Source organism: Phascolarctos cinereus, unplaced genomic scaffold (assembly GCF_003287225.1).
Source record: "Phascolarctos cinereus isolate Bilbo 61053 unplaced genomic scaffold, phaCin_HiC Scaffold_726;HRSCAF=1367, whole genome shotgun sequence".
Taxonomy (NCBI): domain Eukaryota; kingdom Metazoa; phylum Chordata; class Mammalia; order Diprotodontia; family Phascolarctidae; genus Phascolarctos; species Phascolarctos cinereus.
This window is the reverse complement of record NW_027556098.1, coordinates 173,075,190-173,097,657: the sequence shown is the minus strand read 5'-3', so window position 1 is coordinate 173,097,657 and position 22,468 is coordinate 173,075,190. Positions and strand designations below refer to the sequence as shown.

The 22,468-nt window shown below is 41.9% G+C and overlaps 1 protein-coding gene across 1 annotated transcript in view; it reads left to right on the top strand.

The window, feature by feature from the left end:
• TMPRSS13 (transmembrane serine protease 13) overlaps positions 1 to 22,468 on the top strand; it is a 103,753-nt gene that overhangs the window by 28,437 nt on the left and 52,848 nt on the right. The gene's annotated exons all lie outside the window — the stretch shown is intronic.

The window sequence follows — 22,468 nt, the reverse complement described above, 5'->3', positions numbered from 1 at the left end:
GTCCTAGGAGTTCCTGTACTAATGCAATCACATTTCCAGTCCCTATAGAGACAATTGATAGAGTAGTAGACTGAGCACTGACCCTGGAATCAGGAAGACCTGAGTTCAAATTCAGCCTCATATACTTAGTAGCTGTGTGACCCTGGACGAGTCACTTAACCTCTGTCTGCCTGTTTCCTCACCCTAAAATAGGGATGATAATAATAGCATCTATCTCTCAGGGTTGTTGTGAGGATTAAATGAAATGATATTTTAAAAAAGCTCTTAGTACAGTGCCTGGCACATAGTAGGTGCTATATAAATGCTTATTCCTTTATTCTCTTCCCTTCCTCCTCCCATCCTTCCCCCACTCCTATTCACCAGGCATGATGTGGTTTATACCTGCTGCTTGTCCTTCATTTTAAAAGAGGAGCAATGATGTCACAGGGTGATGTCTTGTTGTGAATTGGATTTAAGTAAGGCAGAATTGCACAAAGTCTTCAGCTTTACTCTCTCTTCCAGATTCATCAAAGTCCAGCAGCAGGACAAAAGTCAGGATGACTGGTGATGGCTCAGATGCAGTGGAGGACATTGGCATCTTCAATGTCTGACCAAGCTCTAAGTGCTCCCCTGACCCAGTGCCTGCTTCAGCTGCCTTCATGGCCATTGGAACAAATTGTTCTCATCTGTCCTTTCCACCAGGGGAAGTCTTCACGTGCTTGGGGTGGGTGGCCATCCTCCTAACTCTCAGATGGGTCTGAGGCCTGTTTCTCCCATCTACTGAGACAGTTTTCCCCAAGTGTGGCCACTGCACTGCTTGAGCTTCTTGGAGCCACAGGTGAGAGTTTCGGAAGGTGGACACTAAAGGTGAACGAGCAGCCTGAAAAGGCTGCTACCTGAATACTGCACACGCCTTTGCTTTATACTATGTATATATCCAATGTATGTCATATTTATGCATATGCATGCTTCGGTTGTTTGCCTCTCTTTCTCCTTCTCCAGTGTAATATTATAATGTAAACTGTCAGAGACTGTTTCTATTTTTTGTCTTCGTAATCCCAGGACATAGCACATTACCTTGCACTTGGTACAATGTACATTGCATTGGGAAGGATTAAAGCAGCTATAGGTGAGGAGGGAATATTTCAGGCATAGGATAATTTGTGCAAAGGTACAAGAGGCACTGTGATACAGTAAAAAGAGGACAGGCCGCGGTGTCAGAGGATCTGACTTAAAATCCCACCGCTGACACTTGCCACCCATGTGACCTTACACAAGTCACTGCCTTCCTGTACCTCAGTTTCTTCATCTGTAAAATGAAGGAGATTGGACTAGATGACTTCTCAGGTCCTTTCTGGCTCTAAATCTATGATCTATAATCCTAGGATAGTGACAATAACTATACCCACAGCTGTGGTCCCTTTTCTCCAGGGCATGAAGTATGTGGCAAAGGTTTATTACAGCAGTGTTGCGGAGAGGCCAGAACATGGGGCACTGGCCATAACCTTTGCTGCCTCCATTAAATGAGTCTAGTCAGTCCTATTTATCGAAGTACTTTAAGCTTGGCAAAGCAGTTTTCTCATGGGTCAGGTAGGCTGCGTGTTGTGTATTATCATCTTCATTTCATAAATGATGTAGTTTTATAATTTGAGCCTCAAAGAAATAAAATGACTTGCCTGTGGTCTCACACAGGTATTAAGTTTGTATTTAGATCTGTTTCCCCAGTAGAATGTCAGCTTCTCAAGGGTAGAGACAATTTCATTTTTTTTGTCTTCAGGTCCCTAACATCTGCCAAGATGTCTGTCCTGCAGCTGAGCTCTGCTGACCAGTGAATGAGTGTGAGCTCACCTAACCCACTCCAGATTGTGCTTCAGATTCCATCCAGTCACTCACAGGGCCTACTCAGCATGGGCATTTTTACCACCCATTTGTATCTCCTTACTCTCACTTTCTTTTCTATTATGAATTTTAAAAACTTCAACAAGGAAGGAAAACAACGAAGGGGATTGTATATGAAGCAGTTGTTGTTCAGTTATGTCCCACTCTTTGTGACCCCATTTGGGGTTTTCTTGGCGGAGACACTAGAGTGGTTTTGCCATTTCCTTCTCCAGCTCATTTTGCAGATGAGGAAATTGAAGCAAACAGGGTTAAGTGACTTGCCCAGGGTCACACAGCTAGTAGGTGTCTGAGGTCAGATTTGTACTCACAAAAATGAGTCTTCCTGATTCCAGGTCCAGCCCACATAGCTGCCCCATGTGAAACAGTATACATCTATTATGTCCTATGCTTTTTTTTCTTTACATACAACATTTGTTTCTTATAATTTGAATTTAACATAGTAATTTCACCACTGTCCTGCTTGTTTGCGTCTCCTGATTTCCCTTCCATTCTCTTGGGTTTTTTTATGATAAATTGATGCTTTTGTGTTTCTTTTCTTTCTTTTTTTTTTTTTTTTGGTATCACTGTCACTAGCCTCCCATTAAAAATTACCTCCCATAAAAAAGAAAAATAAAATCCTTCCTTTGTAACATATAAGCATAGTCATATAAAACCAGTTCAGAGATTGGCTGTGTTTGAAAAATGTATGTCTCATTCTGCCCTCTAGTTCATGACCATAGGACTAACTAACTTTCCCAACAGGTAGGAAACATGACTCATTATCAGCCTTCTAGAGTTGTAATTGGTTATTGCTTTGATCATAGTCGTTAAGTTTTTCTTTCACAGTTGTTTTCTGTAGTCGTTATATAAATTGTTTTCCTGGTGCTGCTCAATTCATTCTGCTCCCAGGTTTCTTTGAACCTGTCCCTGTTATCATTTCTTATAGTGCAACAGTATTCTATTACATAGAATATTACATATTACAATTACATTATGTATTACAATAGAATGATTTGTTCAGCCATTCCCCATTTGATGTGCACTTACTTCATTTCAGTTTTTTTGCTAAAACAAAGTGCTGCTATAATTATTGTTGCACGTTTGGGTCTTTTCCCTCTTTCCTTGATCTCTTTGAGGGGTATAAAGTATTTCTGAGTCAAAGGGTATACACAGTTTGGTGACTTTTGTGACATAGATCCAAATTGCAGTAAATTTCACTAGTACTGTATTAATGTGTCTGTCCTTCCACATCCCCTCCAGAAATTGTCATTTTCCCTTTTTTGGCCATCTTTGCTAATCTGAGTATGAGATAGAACCCAAGAGTAGCTTTAATTACATTTCCCTTATTATGAGTGATTTTGAGTATTTTTTTCCACATGGTTGTTGAAAGCATGCTTTTCTTCTTTTGAAAAATGTGTTTATAGCCTTTGATCGCTATCTGTGTCCCTCAAAGCTCTGCCCTGGTCCATCTTCTCTTTTCTCCCTATACTTTGTCCCTTAGTGAACTCGTCATATGCCATAGCTTCAGTTATCACCTTCTGCGTAAATGATTCCCAGATCGATTTATCTAGTCCAAGCGTTTCTCCCAGGTTCTACTTCTCCATTACCTGTTGCACATTTCAAAGTGGGTTTCCTGTGTGTATCTCAAACTCAATATGCACAAAATACTACCATTTTAAAAACAGTTTCATCAATAGTATCAAAATAGTATCACCATTTTCCTCCGTGCCCCAAATCCTCCTCTGTTAACTGTTGATGGCACCACCGTCCTCTCAAATCACTTTGACATCATTCTCAACTCCTCACCCTCACCCCACGTGTCTAGGCACACTGACCTACATCTTGTTTATGACTCCATTCCTTTGCACTGGCTGTTCCTGTGCTTGGAATGCTCTCCCTCCCGTTCTCTGACTCTCAGAACCTGTTTTCCTTTAAGGTTCAGCTCAAGGGTCGCCTCCTCCAGGAGGCCTTTCCTGGTTTGCCTAGCTGCTAATGCCTTTCTGTCTAAGGCTACTTTTCCATCTACTCTACATTTATCTCTTGCAATCTGATTTCTACATTCTGTCTTCCCCATTAAAATGTAAGCTCCTTGAGGGTATGGAAGATTTTTGCTTTTTTTTCCCTTTGTATTCTCAGAGCTAAGCAGAGTGTCTGGCACATAGAAAATGCTTAATAAATGTTTATTGATTGAATAGGTGTTGATTGGTTTATGATTGTTGATTAATTTAATAGCTCATGTTCTTACATACTTACATAAATTCTCTGTGTCTTGGATATCAGACTTTTATTAGAGAAATGTGATACAAAGATTTCCCCCACTCAACTGTTTGCTTCTCTTTGAATTCTAACTCTGTTGATTTTGTTTGCGCAGAAACATTTCAATTTTATGTAACCAAAACTGACCACTTTATCTCTTATGGGCTTCTCTATCCCTTTCAAGAACTTTCCCCCTATACATAGGTGTAAAAGGTATCTTCTTCACTGCTCCTCTAATTTGATTATGATATAACCGTTTATATTTGGGCCTTGGATTCATTTGGAATTTATGGCCTTATGGAACTATTATGGTACGTAGTGTGAGGTGTTAGTCTAAATCTAATTTCTGTCAGATTTTTTCCAGCTTTCCCAATTGCTTTTTGTCAAAGAATGAATCCTTGGGGGACTTCTGCTTCTGGGAGCCAAGATGGCGGAGTAAAAAGGTAGTCGCTCTCACCCTCCCCTATCAACCTCTGAAAACAAGAAAATATCACCCCAGAAAAACAAAACAAAACAAAACACTGGAGCAGCTGAACTACAAGAAAGATGGGGAACAGCAGTGTAGCAGCCCAGCAACCAGGTCTCCCAGTGCCTCAGGAGAAATAAGGGAAGCAGCACTACAAAGGGCCTCAGGCGGATAAGCACCCTGCAGCATTCATCTGAAAGGAGCTGAAGAAAGCAACCTAGTGTCTTCCTAAAGTCCCAGCCTTGCTGATTCCAACCCAACACCGGGTAAGCTGTCAGAACCCTACAGCCTCCAATTGTCAACCAGGAAGAGATCCTGAAGCCCAGGTGGTAGAGCAGGCAAACACCAACACCTGGACCTGAGTGCTTCAGCGAGGGTGGGGGAACTGGTGGAAGCCAGCTCAGAAAACCACCAGGTGCCTCGACACTCTACCACAAAGGAATCTCCTAGTGCATTAGCAGAAACAAGGGAGGCAGCATTGCAAGGGGCCCCACGCAGATAAACACCCTGCAGCACCCATCTAAAAGCAGCTGAAGAAAGCTAAAGGAAAAGCAGGCAACCTAGAATTGCCTGAAGGTTCCAGCCTTGCTGATTCCAGCCCAATACGAGGTAAGCTGCCAAAACCCTACAGCCTCCAATTGCCAACATAAGAGGACCCAGCACACAAAGCCAGTGACTAAGACCTAGGCTCCCAACACAAGAAGCTTGGGTCAGTGCCCTCTGTTCCCCAGCAGGAGAGCTCAATCTCTTTAAAGTCCAGGGAATAAAGAAACCATGAGTAAAAAGAAACATACCTTTAGATTCATATTATGAGAAGAGTGAAGATCAAGACAGAAATTCTGAAGAGGACAACATTGTCAACAAACCCACATCTGCAACATCAAAAGGGAATATGAACTGGTCTGAAGCCCAAAAAGCCTTCTTAGAAGAGCTCAAGAAGGATTTTTTAAAAGTCTAATGAGAGAGGCAGAAGAGTCCTTAAAAAATACAATTGACCAATTGGAAAAAAAGTACACTGAAGAAAACAAATCTCTTAAAAATACAATTGGCCAATTGAAGAAGGAAGTACAAAAACTAACAGAAGAAAACAATCTGTTAAAAACTAGAATTGGACAAATGGAAACTAATGAAAGAGCAAGAATCAGTCAAACAGAAACAAAAAAATGAAAAAATAAATGAAAACAGAAAATACCTCATCGGTAAAACAATCGACTTGGAAAATCAAATTCAGGAGAGACTACCTGAACATCATGATGAATAGTATTTTTCAGGAAATCATAAAGGAAAACTGCCCAGAAGTCCTAGAGCCAGAAGGTAAAATAACCATAGAAAGAATACACTGCTCACCACCTGAAAGAGATCCCAAATTGACAACGCCAAGGAATATAATAGCAAAATTTCAAAATTATCAGATGAAAAAGAAGGTGATGCAAGCAGCCAGAAAGAAACAATTTAAATATCATGGAACCACAGTCAGGATTACACAGGACCTTGCAGCTTCTACATTAAAAGACTGCAGGGCATGGATATTCTGTAAGGCAAAGGAACTACCCTGCAAAAATGAGCATGATTTTTCAAGGGAGGAGATGGATATTCAACGAAATAGGGGACTTCCAAACCTTCCTCATAAAAAGACCAGAGCTCAACAAAAAATTTGATCTTCAAGTACAAGATTCAAGAAAGACATAAAGAGGTAAATGGGACAGAAAGATACAAAATGTTGTTAATAAGGGTGGACTGTTTCCATCCTACAAGGGAAGATGACACTTGCAACCCTTGAGAACTGTATTGTTATTACACCATGTTAAAGGAGTATACATAAAGGGGGTAGCTATTAGTTGACTTTGATGTAATGTTAAAAAAAAATCTAATCAAGTGGGTTAAATGGATCCAAGTAAGTGGATTAGTCTGATCTTAGAAAATGTATTGAGAAAGGAGGAGGCAGACAAGGGCAAATTACATTACAGGAAAAGACACAAAATCCTATTACAGCAGAGGGAAAGAAGGGGGGGGTGAGCATTGTTTGAACCTTACTCTCATCAGATTTGGCTCAAGAAGGGAATAACATAATCAGGTATAGAAATCTAACTTGCCTTATAGGAAGCAGGAGGGAAAAGGGGAAAGAAAAGGGACGGGGGAGAGAAGGGAGGGAAGAAGCAGTAAGGACAAAGGGGAAGAAAAGGGAAAGGGATAATAGAAGGGAGGAGAGACTGAACGAGGCGGTGGTCAAGAGCAAAACACTAGTGAGGCGGGGAAAGGAGAAAGGAGAAAGAAAAGCATAAACAGGGGGGAAAAGGATGGAGAAAAAGACACAGATAGTAATCATAACTGTGAAAGTTGAATCGCTATCTTTTTTTTCTCTTCTGTTGAGTTTTGTTTCCTCTTCTGATGGTTCCTTCTATTGGTTTAAATTTTTACTTACAACTTCACTAATGTAAAAATATGTTTAATAGGAATGTAAATGTATAGCCTATATCAGATTGTGCACCATCTTGGGGAGGGTGGTGGGGAGGAAGGGGGAGAAAAATTTTAAACTCAAAAGCATATGGAAGTGATTGCTGATAAATCAAAATAAATTAACAAAATTAAAAAAAAACAAATAGTGAATCCTTGCTTCAATTATTGGTACCCTTGGGTTTATCAAATATCAAATCATGTTCAGCTGTTCTTGGGTTTTTTGCACTTAATCTGTTTCACTGATCAGCTTTTCTATTCTTTTTTAAACAAGTACTAAATAGTTTTGGTTACTGCTTTGTAGAATAGTTTGATATGTGGTACTGCTAGGCTCCTTTCTTCCCCACTTTTAAAATCATTTCTCTTGAGATTCTTGGCCTATTTCCTCCAAATGAATTTTAAAATTATTTTGTCTAGTTTTGCAAAGTAACCCTTTGCTAGCTTGATCAATCTGGCATGGACTTTATAAATTATTTAGGTAGTATTGTAAGTGACTTGCCTGGGTCACACAGCTAGTAAATGTTTGAGGCTGGATTTGAACTCAGGTCCTCCTAACTCCAGGGCTTGTGCTTTTTAAAAAGTTAAAAAGCATTGGAAAAAAGGATTGTTTAAAACCAAGAATCAGTATTATTGGTAATGGAGAAATGCTAGAAGCTTTTCTTAGTAAGATCAAGGATAAAATAAGCATGTCCATTCTGACCATTTTTATTTAATATAGTTCTAGAAATGATAGCATACAAGAAAACCTCAAAAAATAGAGTGAAGAAAATATAGCTAAAGAGGAAACAAAATTATCTCTTTTTACAGATAATATTATGGTTTGTTGAGAGAACCCAAGAGAGTCAACTAAAAATTAACTAAAACTATAGCTTCGGCAAAGTAGCAGGATATAACATAAGCCCACAAAAATCATCAGCCTATTCACTTTTAGGAGCAAAACTCTGCTAGAAGAGAAAGAAAAATACATTCCTTTCAAAGTAACTAGAGGATGTTTAATATACTAGGAATCCAGCTATCAAGACACACATAGAAATTATATGAATGCAATTAAAAACCCTCAATAGAAACATATAGACCTAAATAATTGGAAAACTATTAATTACTCTTGTTGGATTGTGAGAATATTGCACACTCTCACACACAAAACATAATGGGTATTGCATTTTTCAAGGTTTTTTTCAGACATAATTATATGATTTTATATTGTTTTGTTATTATTTTTACCTATAATAACTATTATAGATTCCCTAATATTGAGCCAACCCTGAATTTCTGGCTTAAATCCTACGTTGTCGTAGTGTACAGTCTTTTTTCATATGAAGTTGTTGTAGTGACTTCTTCACTAATATTTTATTCATTTTTTTTCCAATCCTCATTAAACATGTAGGTAACTATAATTTCCTTTCTCTGTTTTATATCTCATAAGAAATTTGAGGAGAGATGAGAAGATGTGGAACAGCCACCTTGGAGAGTGGGATAGCAAACTGATTAGGAAGCTATCCCTGTAGAGGGGTCTGTGATTCCCCAGAACAAAGCTTCTTCTCTGATCCCCACTTCTCTATATGTGTGGTATGTCTCTATTAGAATATAAGCTCCCTAAAGGCAGAGACTGTCTCACTTTTTTTTTTTTAGATCCCCAACACCGAGCATGGTACTTGCCACATAATAGGTGCTTAATAAAAGCTAGTTCATTCATTCATTATTAGTATTACCTTTTTGTAGCTTGGATGAATGTGGCTTTAGCTGATTATTAATATGAAATTATAGCAATCTAGGCTTCACTGGCCTAGCCTATAACACCTAGGTGCTGGGCCTCAGGAGTTCCTTCCCTCTGCCTTTCCCTCAACAAGAGCAGTTACTGGGGGTTTCTGTGGTCAGGTCAGGGGTTGGGCCTGGCTCTGACACAGCTCAGGACTTCGAGGATGACCAGAAATCCTGGCTACATTCTTTGCACTGGGGTAAGAGGAGGATGTGTCATACTGACCCTCCTGCCAACACCGGGGGCTGGGGCGGCCCACACAATATCCCCACCCCACCTGATCAAGTGTGATATGGCCTCCTAATCACACTTGTGCTGATAGCTAATGGTCTAGGCATGTGGATACAACTTGCCTCAATGCCCTCATCTTGGGCATGACCCGAGCGTCTAAGAACATAGAATTGCCATTCTGTCTCTCCACTGAGGCCAAAGGGTCACATCATTCCCAGCTACATCCAACCACTTTACATAACCCCTCTCCCCTTATGGGGAAAATACTAGGTATACAAGCACCTCAAGGGCAGACTTTATTTTTAGCCAGTTGCTCAGTATGGTACCTGGCACATAGTACGCACTTACTAAATGCTTGCTGATTTATTGATTAATTAATAGAAAGGGAAGCTGAATCACTAGACAGTGATCACAGGCCTCTGCTCTTCCATAGAAAAGTACTAAGTACATATTCCCTTATAGGCCTCTGGTCACACAAGTCCTAGGGAACCCAGGATTAGGGGTGTATGTGTGGCATGTGTGTGTTTGGAGTGAAGGTGGAGTGTTTTAGAAGTTGTAGCTTTGTTCCTGGGAATTTTAGGCAGTCACTTGAGTCTTTGGAAAAGTCATGACATGTATCTCAAAGAGGGGGGACAAAATCCCCAACTGGAAATGATAGACAATAGGCAATTTTACTTTCTAGCCCTCCTTCCTTCCCCCTGTTTGTTTCTTTCTACAGCAAGCAAAGTATCCAGTTAGTCTTCCCAGTATGTACTGCTCCACCTGAATAATTACTCCCTCCTTATCCCCTCTGTATCATTTCTACATTGGGATAATTAAACTGAACGTGAGGCTGATGAGGAGTCAGTGTTGCACCACCCCCTTGCATGTCAGTAAATCCTAAACTTGAAGAACTGGCTTTGACAGGATTGAGAGGTGAGAAGAGAGATCTGGGGAACCACAGACTGGGGATACAGGAATTGGCAGCAGCAGCTCTCAGGGTAGAATGCTCTGTGCATAGCCTCTAATCCATACCTCCAGCAACAACCACAACACCCCCCCACACACATGCTTTAGAGCGAGTTAAGATGAGCTAAGACAAAGTGTGCAGAGACTCCATAGAATCTTATATGTTCTCAGCCATATGATTCAAGTGAAGGCAGTTTGGAGATGCTTCTAATCATTGACAAAGCTGTAACGAGAGTGGCACAACCAGGATATTGTCCCAGGGCATCAGTGTCTAGGGAACATGCTTCCTTCCTGCAGCTGTGGTCTGGCCAGCCATCCCTGAGGGTTCCACCTCACTTGCTGGTCCTGCTCATATCCGTCACCTTCCCCAGCTTTCTCCTGGGACTTAGAAATTTGGGAATTGTTAGCCATGCCACAGGGGCTAGCAAAGAAAAGGGCTTCCCTCTGTCCCAGATCATCTGTACCAGACCAGGTAGATTGCTTTCTGTTCTTTCCTATCTCTGATCAATTGACTTTACCCTTGGGTATCAAAATTCTGAATGATGTCTCTGGCCACTGGGATGTTAGAATACAGTCTATAAGCAGAGGAATTCGGAATCTGAGCTTACCAAAGGCTCTGAAACCAAAAGTTAAAGGACTTCTCCAAAGTCAGGTGATTTAAGTGAATAAGCATATGCAGAAGGCCTCTTTCTGGCTACTTTTAAGAATCTAAGAAATGTCATATTGACTCAGATCTGTGGTCCATTCATTTGAGAGATATTTTGAGGTAATTATCCTCCATTATAGTGGGTACAATTTAGTCAATTAATTAAGTAATTATTGTACATATCATACTGGGTGCCTGCCACTGTGCCAGATGATGAATGTTGTACAGGAATCAAACAAAGCATATAAATCAATCCACAATTATTAACTGGGCACCTGCTGCATATAAGACTTTGCATTCATTTCTTCTACTTATACAAAGCATTGTGCTAGGTATGGGGGGAGTTAAAAAGACAGATGAGAAACTGTTCTTTCCCTCATGGAGCTTACAGCCTAGTGTTGTTATTGCTCAGTAGTTTCAGTCATATCCAACTCTACCTGACCCCATTTGGAGTTTTCTTGGCAAAGGTACTGGAGTGGTTTGCCATTTCCTTCTCCAGCTCATTTTACAGATGAGGAAACTGAAGAAAGTGGGGTTAAGTGACTTGCCCAGGGTCAAAAAGCTCCGAAGTGTCTGAGGCCAGATTTGAAGTCACAAAAAGGAGTTTTCCAGACTTTAGATTCGACACTCTGTCCACTGTGCCACCTACCTGCCTTCTATAGCCTAGTAGGGGGAGATAAAAGATGTTTACTGATGGAATTTGATTTTATCCATGTGGGTTCTCCCTCCACTGATTCAGATTTCAGTCCCCCTATTTCTCTTCATCCTGTGCAATTCTTGTTTGGTTCCTCCCCACCCCCTGTAAGTCCACTAAAAGGATCTACTAGGTACATTGGAGGCATATATAAAGATAAATATAATACAAATTATAATATGAAAAGTCCCTAAGAGATTATCAAATGTTATATGTCCATATGAGGAAAGGCTTTATGAAGGAGGTAGCATTTGAGCTGGGCCTTGAAGGATAGATAGGATGTCAGCAGACAGAGATGGGGTTAGTTCTGAGGACAGATCTGGGGAAGGCGCTGGACCTTTCTTCTTCTCTTCCACCACTTGACCACTGTGGTGCATGGATTTCTCCAGTTCTCTTGGTCTAAGAATAGACAAATACTTTTCTTCTCTTTAATTCAAATAAAATATGATGAGCTTAAATTGTTTTGTTAGAGAATTAAAAGGAAATGGCAACATAAACCACAGGAAAGCACAAAAGCTTGCAGTGGCCATGTTTGCACCAATTTAGGGGACTTCTCTTGGTAAAGCCATCTGATGAGAAGGCCTTACATCAGAGAAAAATCCTATGAGGAAATCTGCTGTCAGAAAGTCAAACTTTCCAGCAACTCTGCTGTGTGTTTGGTCTCAAGTCAAGCCCTTCTTGACCTGTTGGTTCTGTGATGAGCTCTGTTATGGGCTGCCCACTAATGAAAACCAGGCTTCGGAACTTTCCCAGGCAATATTCTGGGTCGTAATCGGACGTTTCATAGGTGGCCTCTAGTCTCAGTGTAGAGACTTCCCCTCCCTTTGGGTGGTGTCTGTATACCACAAATAACTTCCCAGTCCTGTAGCTGGGGAGATGCTGTCTCATCTCTGACTCTAGTATCTTCCTCTTGGCTGCTGCCTCCTTGAAGGGCCCAGAAAATGCCCCAGGATCATTCATGGCTGCATATGTAGAGGGAGATCTTATGGAGGAAATCTTTTGTTTAACAGTGACTCTGCCAAAGGGTTTCTTTCACCCCTTGAAGGGTTTTCTTCTTCAAGTTTCTTCTCCTTCTCTGTTATATGTTTCTCTTGGCAAAAGGAAATAGGGAAGAAAATAAGGTAGAAAAAATGCTGGATTTATATCCCAAGGCCCAGATTTCAAAGTTCTGCTACTTGACAAAAATTCAGTGTGCCCTCAGTGCGAGCTACTTCACTCAGTCTTGGTCTAATCTATAAAATGGGTTGGTTGGATTAGACGGTTTCTAAAATCCCCTTCAGGACAGCTAGGTGGTACAATGGGTAGAGTGCCAGCCTTGGAGTCAGGAGGACCTGAGTTCAAATTGACCTCAGATTCTTGCTAGCTGTGTGACCCTGGGCAAGTCACTGAACTCTGTTTGCCTCAGTTTCCTCATCTGTGAAATGAGCTGGAGAAGGAAATGGCAAACCACTCCAGTATCTGCCAAGAAAACCCCAAATGAGGTCATGAAGAGTCAGACACATCTAAAAGGACTCAACAACAGCAAAAATCCCCTTTTACTCTAGATGTAGATGATCTGTCTTCTAGAAGAGCCCATCCCTACTTCCTAAGTTGGATGGCTTTCAGGGTGTGGTCTAGCTTGTTTGCCAAGTGATCTCCCAGAGCACCTGTGGGTCCTGTTTTACTGCCCCATGCCACCCTCTTCTGGCTAGTGACTCAGTCAAGGTTTCACTTGGTTTTGTAGTTACCCACATTGGCCTATTCTCTGCCAACCAGCCACGTGGCTGCAGTGCTTTTGGTCTGCTGACTGTAGCCATACTGTCTAGTCTGAGTTAGACTCTACCTCAGCTCATTGTGCTCCTTCAGCACCTCTTTTATTTGCTGGATCTTTGCACCTATTGTGTTAGGAGGAGTGTGAATGGTTTTGTTCTGTCACCTCAGAATCAGTTATGCCTGGAACATCCCTGTGACATTTTGGGGTTCCATGGTTGCCTCTATGAGTTTTTCTTACTTATTCACGATATTAAAAAGTTTAATAACCCCATATAAACTTAGCTTCCTGAAATTTTTGTACTTATTTTGTCTTAGGTTGCTTTTTATTTCAATTCCTCAGGAAAACTTAAAAAAAAGAACAACTCTTACAGTTTCTTATTTGAATGAAAGGGAGAAAAAACAAAGCTTTAACTAGGGTGGGACAATTGCGACTTTTTCAGGGGTGCCAAAATTCATAGGATACTTATATCACTTGTGTTTCTTCAGCAGATAGAAACAGCTATACTGATCACTTAGTAAGAATAATTATTTAGCATCTCTCTTTCTTTGGGTCATGCTTGTTCATTATAATTCTGCAACATTGACTTTTGATTTTTGTTGCTGTTTCCAGTTACATTGTCATTTTGTATGTTTTAGTTTTTTTAGGTTTTTTTTTTTGCCCTGCTTCCTTTATTCTGTATCAGATTGAATAACTATTTCCATGCTTCCCTATATTTATCATATTTGGTGTTTCTTACAGCATAGTTATATTCCATTACAGTCATGTGTCACAATTTATTTAGTCATTCCCCAAATCAATGGGCATCTCTTTTGTTTCCAGTTCCTTTATTTCTGTTTATAAGGGGGCTTTCTTCTTATTGATGACTTCTTTGGCATATATGCCTAATAGGAAAATGCTGGGTCAGTGGATATGGATACACCCCCATCCCATTCCTTTCCCGAGGTGGCAGGTTCACAGATTGCAAATACTTTCAGATTTTGGGGGCATATTGATTTGTTTTGCTGATTTCCCCCCTCTTCTTCCTCTTTTTTTTCTTTAAAAATGTTCGTTTTATGGGAAGACTCTTTGGGAAAAGGAAAGTGAGTGTATACTAAGAGATGTTTTGGTGATATAAAAATGAAAGACAACAATAAAATTTTTTAAAAGCTCCCTCCTTGGCTCTGCTTCTTCTCTTGGAAGGCAGTCTCCCCGTTCTTGAAGTCCTGTGATTTCTGCCTCTTTCCCATGGAATAGCATCCTGGGCTCTCTCCTCAAACAGGACCTTATATCCAAAACCTATCCCAGATACACTGCCCTCACCACAGGCAACTTTTGTGCTACTTGCCCTGGGAGACAGAATTGCCAATTACAGCTGATATTTGTTCCCAACTAGGCCAGCGGAATTGGGATGGCATAGGATGAGATCCAGGTATCCAGAATTCTAGGCTGGTGCTTGTGGCAGGGAAGATGGAAGAGGTACTAAAGATAGAAGAAAATTTGAGGGATGGTTCTGTTAGAAATTAAGGAAACCTTTCTCTAGAGCAGGTCTCAACCACAGATTCCCCACCCCTGCTTTAGAGAAAGGGATCAAGAATTTAGCTGAGAGTTTTTTCCTGCCTAGTGTTTCTTTAGAGAGTGAAAACAGACTTTAAGAAATAAAAGAAAATAAAATTCTGCTATAATTTAATAACATTGGATATAATCGGTGACTGTGAAATTTGAAAAGGGCATGGTTTGAAAAAATAATTAAAATACTACTAAGCATTATTCATTGTATATTTGCACAATTGATATAGTGGTATCTGACATAAACTGAAAATATGAATAGCTTCAGAAAGTGTGTAGCTCACTTTTGGGGTGATATAAGTATAATTGACTGTTGAGAATAGTTAGGGGTGTTTGGGATATACCTCTAAGTTCTTGAGGTGGGTAAGTGCTGAATTGGGCTAAGTCAAGACACCAGAGCCTAGTCCAGACACTTGCTATTAATTAGCTGTATGAACTTTTGACAAGTCACTTGAGGTAGCTGGTCCTCAGTTTACTCCTCTTAGAAAATGGGAATAATAATACCTTCTAGGTCTAACTTCACAGGACTGTTGTGAAGATCAAATAAGATAATGGATGTGAAAGTGTTTTGGAAAAAAATAAGTATTTTTCAAGTATAAGGTATGATTGCCATGGAGAATAATCATGCTTCACTAACCTTCCTGTGGGACTTTGGACAAGTCACTTAACCTCATCAGATCTATTTTCTTACTTGTAAAATGAGATGCTCTAAGATTCCTCCCAGTTCTAAGATTCCATGAATCTATAATTCTATGCTCTGCTAGCATAGAATTGGCCTCCAGGTTTGTATAAAGTCTCTCTACTATGTCCCCAAAGATCCCTATATTCTTATTCTTTTTTTTTTTTTTTTTGGCTATGCAATGGGTTAAGTGACTTGCTCAGCTAAAAAGTGTTATGTGTCTGAGGCCGGATTTGAGCTCAGATCCTCCTGACTCTAGGGCCGGTGCTCTACCCACTACGTCATCTAGCTGCCCCTATTTTTATTCTTAATTCAAATCTTATCTCCTAGTTGATCTTCTTCAGTCTTTTCCTTCCACCCTTAAATGTAGGTGCAACTGCCCACTACCCCAACTCCCACTTCTGAGCTTTAAAGTGATGCCTTCAGCCTTCACTGGCTGCCCTGTCTGTCTCAGTTAGCCAGATTGTCTCATTCTCATCGTTCATGCAATGAAATAGTTTCATACTTTATGGAACGATTGGAGGCTAGTAACTGAAAGCTCTTTTTTCTTACCTCCTCCTTATTTCACATCACTCAGACATGTTCCCCCAAGAATTCCCCCTCGCTCCTGGATCACAAGAAGAATCCTCGCTGAGGCAGACCTTTCTACATGCACCCTTGATCTCATCTCATCTTCTCCAGCATATCTCCCTATCTTCCTGAGTATAGTCTTCGGTCTCTTCCCATCTACCAGCCTCTTCCTTGCTGACTACAAATCTACCTCTGTCTCCTCCATTCTTAGAAGAAAAAAATCCTAGCTTGATCTGACCATTCCCAATGGCTATCATCTTTTATTTCTCTTCCTCCTCTTGGTCAAACTCAAGAAAGCTATTTACACTAGGTGCCCCTGTCTTCTGACTTCATTCTTGAACTAAAACTGCTTTCTCTAAAGTTACCAATGATACCTTCATTTGCTCAATCGAATGATCTTCTTCCTTTGCCCTCTACTCTTTTTCCTCTATACACTGTCTTGCTCTGTGATCTCATTAGCTCCCATGGATCCAACTATTATCTCCATTTAGACGATTCCTAGATGTGTATATCCAGCCCTAATCTTTCTCCTGAGCTCCAGCTCAGCATCACCAGCTGCCTATTAGACATCTCAAACTGGATGCTTATGGGTATCTCAAACTCAACATGTCCAAAAGGGAACTCATTATTCCCTCCCCACCCCCAACTCTTCCCTATCTCCAACTTTCTTATACTATAGAGAATACCACCATTCTTCCAGTCACCCAGACTCACAGCCCAGGATCCTTGGTTCCTCCCTCTCTCTCACCCCACAAACGTAACCAGTTGTCCAATCTTCTCATTTTTAACCATTATGACAACTCTCCTATATGTCTTCCTCTCTCAAACAGTCACTACCCTCATTAGGGGCCCTTATTATTAGTCAGCACTTCTTAAACTGTGGGTTGCAACCCCATGTAGAGTCTCGAAAAATTTGGCAACAGCTAGGTGGCATAGTGGATAGAGCACTGGCCCTGAAGTCAGGAGAACCTAAGTTCAAATCTGGCCTGGGACCAAACACTTGACACTTACTAGCTGTGTGACCCTGGGCAAGTCCCTTAACCCCAATTGCCTAAAAAAAAAATTGGCAACAGCAAAGGGTTTCTGAATGTGCAATAACCAAAAATTAACTAAAAATCAAATGTGTAATGAATCTGAGGTGTTTTTGTCAGTGCTTGCCCATGTTGCATTGGGCAACTTCACTGCAACCTTGGTTCTGAGTATGAAGCATGTGCACTTTGCACTGTACATGCCCTTGGGCCACGCAATGCCAACTCCAGAGTGGAAAAAGATTAAGAAGCTCTGACCTAGACTATTACAATAACTTTCTAATCCATCTCTGTCTCTCCTCACTTTAGTCTGTCCTCCTCTCAGCTGCCAAAGTGATTTCCCCAAAGCACAGGTCTGACCCCCACCATCTTCTGAATAATAAAACTCCAGCGGCTGCATATCGCTGTCCGCATCAAAGACAAAATCTTCTATTTGGCATTTAAATCCCTTTACAACTTGGTCCCTCCCTACATTTCCAGTCTTCTTATAATCAACTCTTCTCCATGTACTCTAAGATTGACCAGGCCTTCTAGCCATTTTTCACACACGGTGTTCCACCTCTGGATTCCAGAAATTTTCACTGGCTGTCTCCCAAACCTAGAATGCTCCCCCTCCTCCCCTCCACTTTCTAGCTTCCTTCAAGACACAGTTCAAATCTCATCTTCTCCAGGAAGCCTTTCCCAGTCCTTTCCTACCCCTACTCCTCTTGAGGCCATTTTCTGCCTCATTTCTTATTCAGCTTTAATCACTGAATGGGTATTGCCTCAGTCAAACTGAGACCTGTCTTAATAAGGCCAAGGTCTCCCCCTGTATCCTGGGTCATCTCCAGTCGTCCTGATCTATATCTTTCCACTGGTCCCAGATGGCTCTGGAGGAGAAAGTGAAGCTGATGACTTTGCACAGCCCTCCCTCACTTAAATCCAACTCACTTGCACGTCATGACACCACCGTCCTGATGTCATGGTCCTCATGGAGAACGAAGGACAAACAACAATAACAACCTCTTGAGATTATCTTACATTTACCATATATGTGTGCATGTGTACGTATATGTAGAGACTGTGAATGTAGTTATTTGCATATTGTCTCCCCCATTAGAATGTGAGTTCCTTGAGGGCAGGAATGATGTCTTTGCCTTTCTTTGTACCCCCAGAGTTAGGCATACAGTAAGCACTTAATAAATGCTTGCTGGCTGACTGGCTGACCAATGGGGGGTTAGCTGAACGTGAGGCAGCTACATGAAACAGCTATGGTACCTCAGTGGAAAGTATAGAAGACCTAGGTTTGAATTCTAACCCTTCCACTTAATAGCTGGGCAACTTTAGAACTCTCTTTGAACCTCAGGGCCTCATCTCTAAAATGGGTGTGTGTATGTGTGTGTGTGTGTGTGTGTGTGTGTGTGTGTATGTGTGTGTGTGTGTGTGAGAGGATCAGATGGTCATAGATTTAGAGCTGGAAGAGACCTCACAGGCCAACTTCCTTATGTAACTGATGAGGAAGCTCTGGCAGAGAGAGAACAAGTGATCTGCCCAAGGTCACAGAGGCAGTAAAGTGTAGAGACAGTGTTTGAATTCAGATTTAGGGCTTTCCCCACTGTTTATCACTTCCCTTGCATGACCAAATGAGATGATGTATGAGAAATGTTTAGAAACTATGAAGTATGTCTCAGTCCACTGTGACAGTTTCACAGAAGAATCAGATTGGCCAGTAAATGACTCAAGCATTAAGGCCCATGATGGTGCCCTTTAACCGAGTAAGGTAAGGCTTTGGGCCAAACACAATACACCTAGAGGTAAGAATGTGGGCCATTGAGGGAACTAGAGAAAGATACAACCAGAGAGGTGGTGGTCTTCAGGCTGCAGCAGGTGGAAGAAGGGCTCAGTGAATGATGCCCAGGTGGAGCCTCTTGGGTTTGGTACACCTGGCTTCACCAGTTCTCTGTTCTGTAGGCATTGAGGTATCAAAATGGATAGAGTGCTGGGCTTGGAGTCAGGATGATCTGATTTCTATCATGCCTCAGACACTTAACTGTGTAATCCTGAGGGCAAGTCACTTAACTTTTCTCAGCCTCAGTTTCCTCAACACCTACTTCCCAGGGCTTGTTGTGGGGGTCAAATGAGTTAAGATGTATAGTGCTTTGCAAAGCTTAAAGTGCTACATAAATGTATTAACTAATTGTATTATTTTCTATCCCTTCTCCTGGTTAATACATGAGACAGCTGGGGATTGGCTCTCCCATACCAAGAAGGCCCATTGACACCTCCAAACTAGAGCAACTGTCAACTTCCCACACTAGGGTAGTGAGTAGTGAGCACACACTCCATCGGGGCAGCCCTAGGGGAGATGAGAGTTTCCACAAGTTTTATAGGGAGGTCTCAGTTTGGAGTGTCTGATTGTTTTCCTGTTTCTCATGTCATTGAAAGAAGGCCCTAGATCAGGGGTGGGGAACCTGAGGCTTTGAGGCCATACGTGGTCCTCTAAGTCCTCAAGTGCAGCCCTTTGACTGATTCCAAACTTCACAGAACAAATCCCCTTCATAAAAGGATTTATTCTATAAAACTTGGACTCAGTCAAAGGGCTGCACCCCAAAGATCTAGCAGGCCACAAGTGGCCTCAAGGTCACAGGTTCCTCATCCCTGTTCTAGATATTGGCTAAGAAAAGGCCCTGCTCTAAAAGTATGAGGCATAGAAGTTTCCAAAAAAAGGGAAGGCTGGGGAGGGTGTCATGTGGGAAACAGGGGGAACGTGAAGAGCAGAGACAGCTTGACATAAGAGAGGGTAGGTCCATAAACCAGAGAGTTTGTCTGGACTATCATATGCTCGCTATATGAATGCCAGCAATTGTGATGACATTCCTGAGGCTGCAGTCCCCAGGAAAGTAATTTTCTCCAAGACCTTGGGGAGTGGTTGTAGAAGTGCCCAAGAAGGCAGAGTCTGCCATTTTCTCACTGACCCACTGCCTGATTTCTTTTAGACCTAATGCCTAGTTTACCTTAAACAGAAGTTCATTATCACAGTTGCAATGTTATAATTATAATAATAATAATTATTTAATGTGAAACTTTCCTGGACTCAACATGGAAAAAATCCTAAAGTAGAAATGGCCAGAGAACAAATGGGCATGGTTTTCAGGGTGAGGGCCTGTGTCTCTGCTGCCAGGGAAGGGCAGTCCTAAGCAGCTAGGGAATAAAAGGTGAGTGTTATTTTTAACCTGGGCCTTCTTGATGGAGTTCCCTCCCCCAGTAGGGCACAGGGTGTTGATGATGATTTATTTTTAACGGCCCAGTGTGGAGGAAGCTAGGGCCACAATGCCTATTACCCAACTAGGTCGACAGGTTCAGTTCTCTGGGGCAGGCTGGGCACCCTACATGGGAGGCATGTTGGCGTGGCAGAGCAGAGAACCTATGAGTAAAGACTCATTGTTCCTCTCTCAGGAGGTGAGAAGGGAGGTAGACCAAGGGAGAGATCAGAGATGAGACGGAGCAGGATTGCAGCTGGTGAAATCAGGCGGAGTGAAACCTACCAGAAGTTAGGTGCAGAAGGAGGGAAGGTAGGGGGTTGAGGATAAATATCAGTCCATTAGATACCAGTCCATTAGAGTGGAATAATTGTATCTAGACAAGTTGTATTGTTGGCCAATAATGGTGGCTCCCTGAACAGGATGTCCATGGGCTGAGGCCATAGTGAGACTCCCTCTCTCACAGTCAAGAAGTAGGAAAAGTTAGATTCTTTCAGAAGTCACTGGGCATGAGCCTCTGTCTTCTGTCACCCAAGGAGAGCTCTGAAGCTATTTAGAAATAGTCTTAAGACATAGAGGTGCTGGTGGGTGATTGTCATCTTAGGTCCATTGACTTAGAGTTGGAAGGGACCTCAGAGGTTCCAACTTCTCCTTTTTATAGAAGAGGAAACTCAGGCCTTTTTCCTTAAGAGAAGTTAAATGATTTGCCTAAGGTCAGAGGCAAAATTTGAACCCTCTGACTATAAATTCAGTGCTCTTTTCCCTCTCCCACACTGCCATGATCAGCCAAGAAGGCTGGGAATAGGGCTCCACAGGAGCTACAAGGGTAGGGTTTTGGTTGTGTGTGTGTGTGTGTGTGTGTGTGTGTGTGTGTGCACACGCGCGCATGTGAGCAGCGTGCATACATGCAGATGAGTATGTATGATTCCTGTAGAGGGTAATGGGACATATATCCATTGGCTTTTTGGGGAACCTGTCCTTCCCTCATCCCCCTTTCCCCAGGGTGAATAGAGTTATTGGGTAGCCTTGGTCCCAGCCTCTGGAAGATTAGCTCTAGGTCCTAGAATCAAAGAGATTTGCTTAATTTTTTTCAAGGAAGCTATATCTGTCTGCTCCTCCTTCCTTCTCCTCCATTTCCCCCATTGATTGTTGCATAGAAGGGAAGTCTCCAAGACGGCCAGAGTGGCCATTCCTCTGGGTGAGGGTTAGCTTCTCCAGGTCCCACAGACAGTGAGGAAGAGCAGGAAGGGAAAAGGGCCTGGCGAGGTGCTTCCATCTCAGCTCTGCCTGTCTAGTACTCCACAATCTTATGGGTCACATCTATAAATAGCGTGGTGAGATCAATAGGCCATGAATAGGGGGCATAAATTCCATTCTCTTCACAGTGATCATTCTTGATGGGAACGGGATATGGCACTTAAAAATAACCCCAAATTCTAAACTCCCCTATTTAGTTGGACCCTCTACGTGCCGTCTTCTTCACTTCCCTACCCAGATTTCATAGAATATAAACACTAAAAGAAGCCTTGGGATCATATAGTCCAATCCCCTTGACTCTCTACAATTCTACAGATAAGGACATAAACATATGGGGAGCAAGGCAGCTGGGACTAGAAGCCAGGTGTCCCCTAGTTTTCAGTACAGCGATTCTTCCATACCACACTGTCTCTCACATGATCCCATGCAGATGAGAACTGCTGAATTTCCAGGCTGTAATTTTGTTGTTGTTCAGTTGTTTGCACTCACATCTGACCCTTTCTGACCCCATTTGAGGTTTTCTTAGCAGAGATACTGGAGTGATTTACCATTTCCTTCAGCTCATTTTCCAGATGAGGAAACTGAGGCAAATAAGGTTAAATGACTTGCCCAGGGTCACCCAGCTACTAAGTGTCTGAAGCCAGATTTGAACTCAGAAGATGAGTCTTCCTAACTCCAGGCTTGGCACTCTGTCCACTGTACCACCTAGCTGCCCTGTAATACCTAGCTGTAATTAGCATGGGGTAAAAAGAATTTTGCCCCTGGCTGCTGACATTGAAATGATGGTTATATTTCCTGTTTGGGGCCATTCATGTACTTTGCCTTCCCGAAACTCTGATAGCCCATGCCAAAAATCTATGGGCTGGTACTACCTCTATGGCCCTATCACTGTGGTCCCCTTTTCCCAGAGCCTGCCTTTTTCCCAAATTCTAGCAGGGGTGAGGGCCAGATTTTCTAGGGGACAGAGATGCCCTTTTCCCTGAATGACTGTACCCAATTAGATGGTCTTCTGTACCACCAACACCCTTCACACCCCTAACTCTTTGTCCTAGGTGATTAAAAAAAAATGTCTAGGGTTCTGCTGAA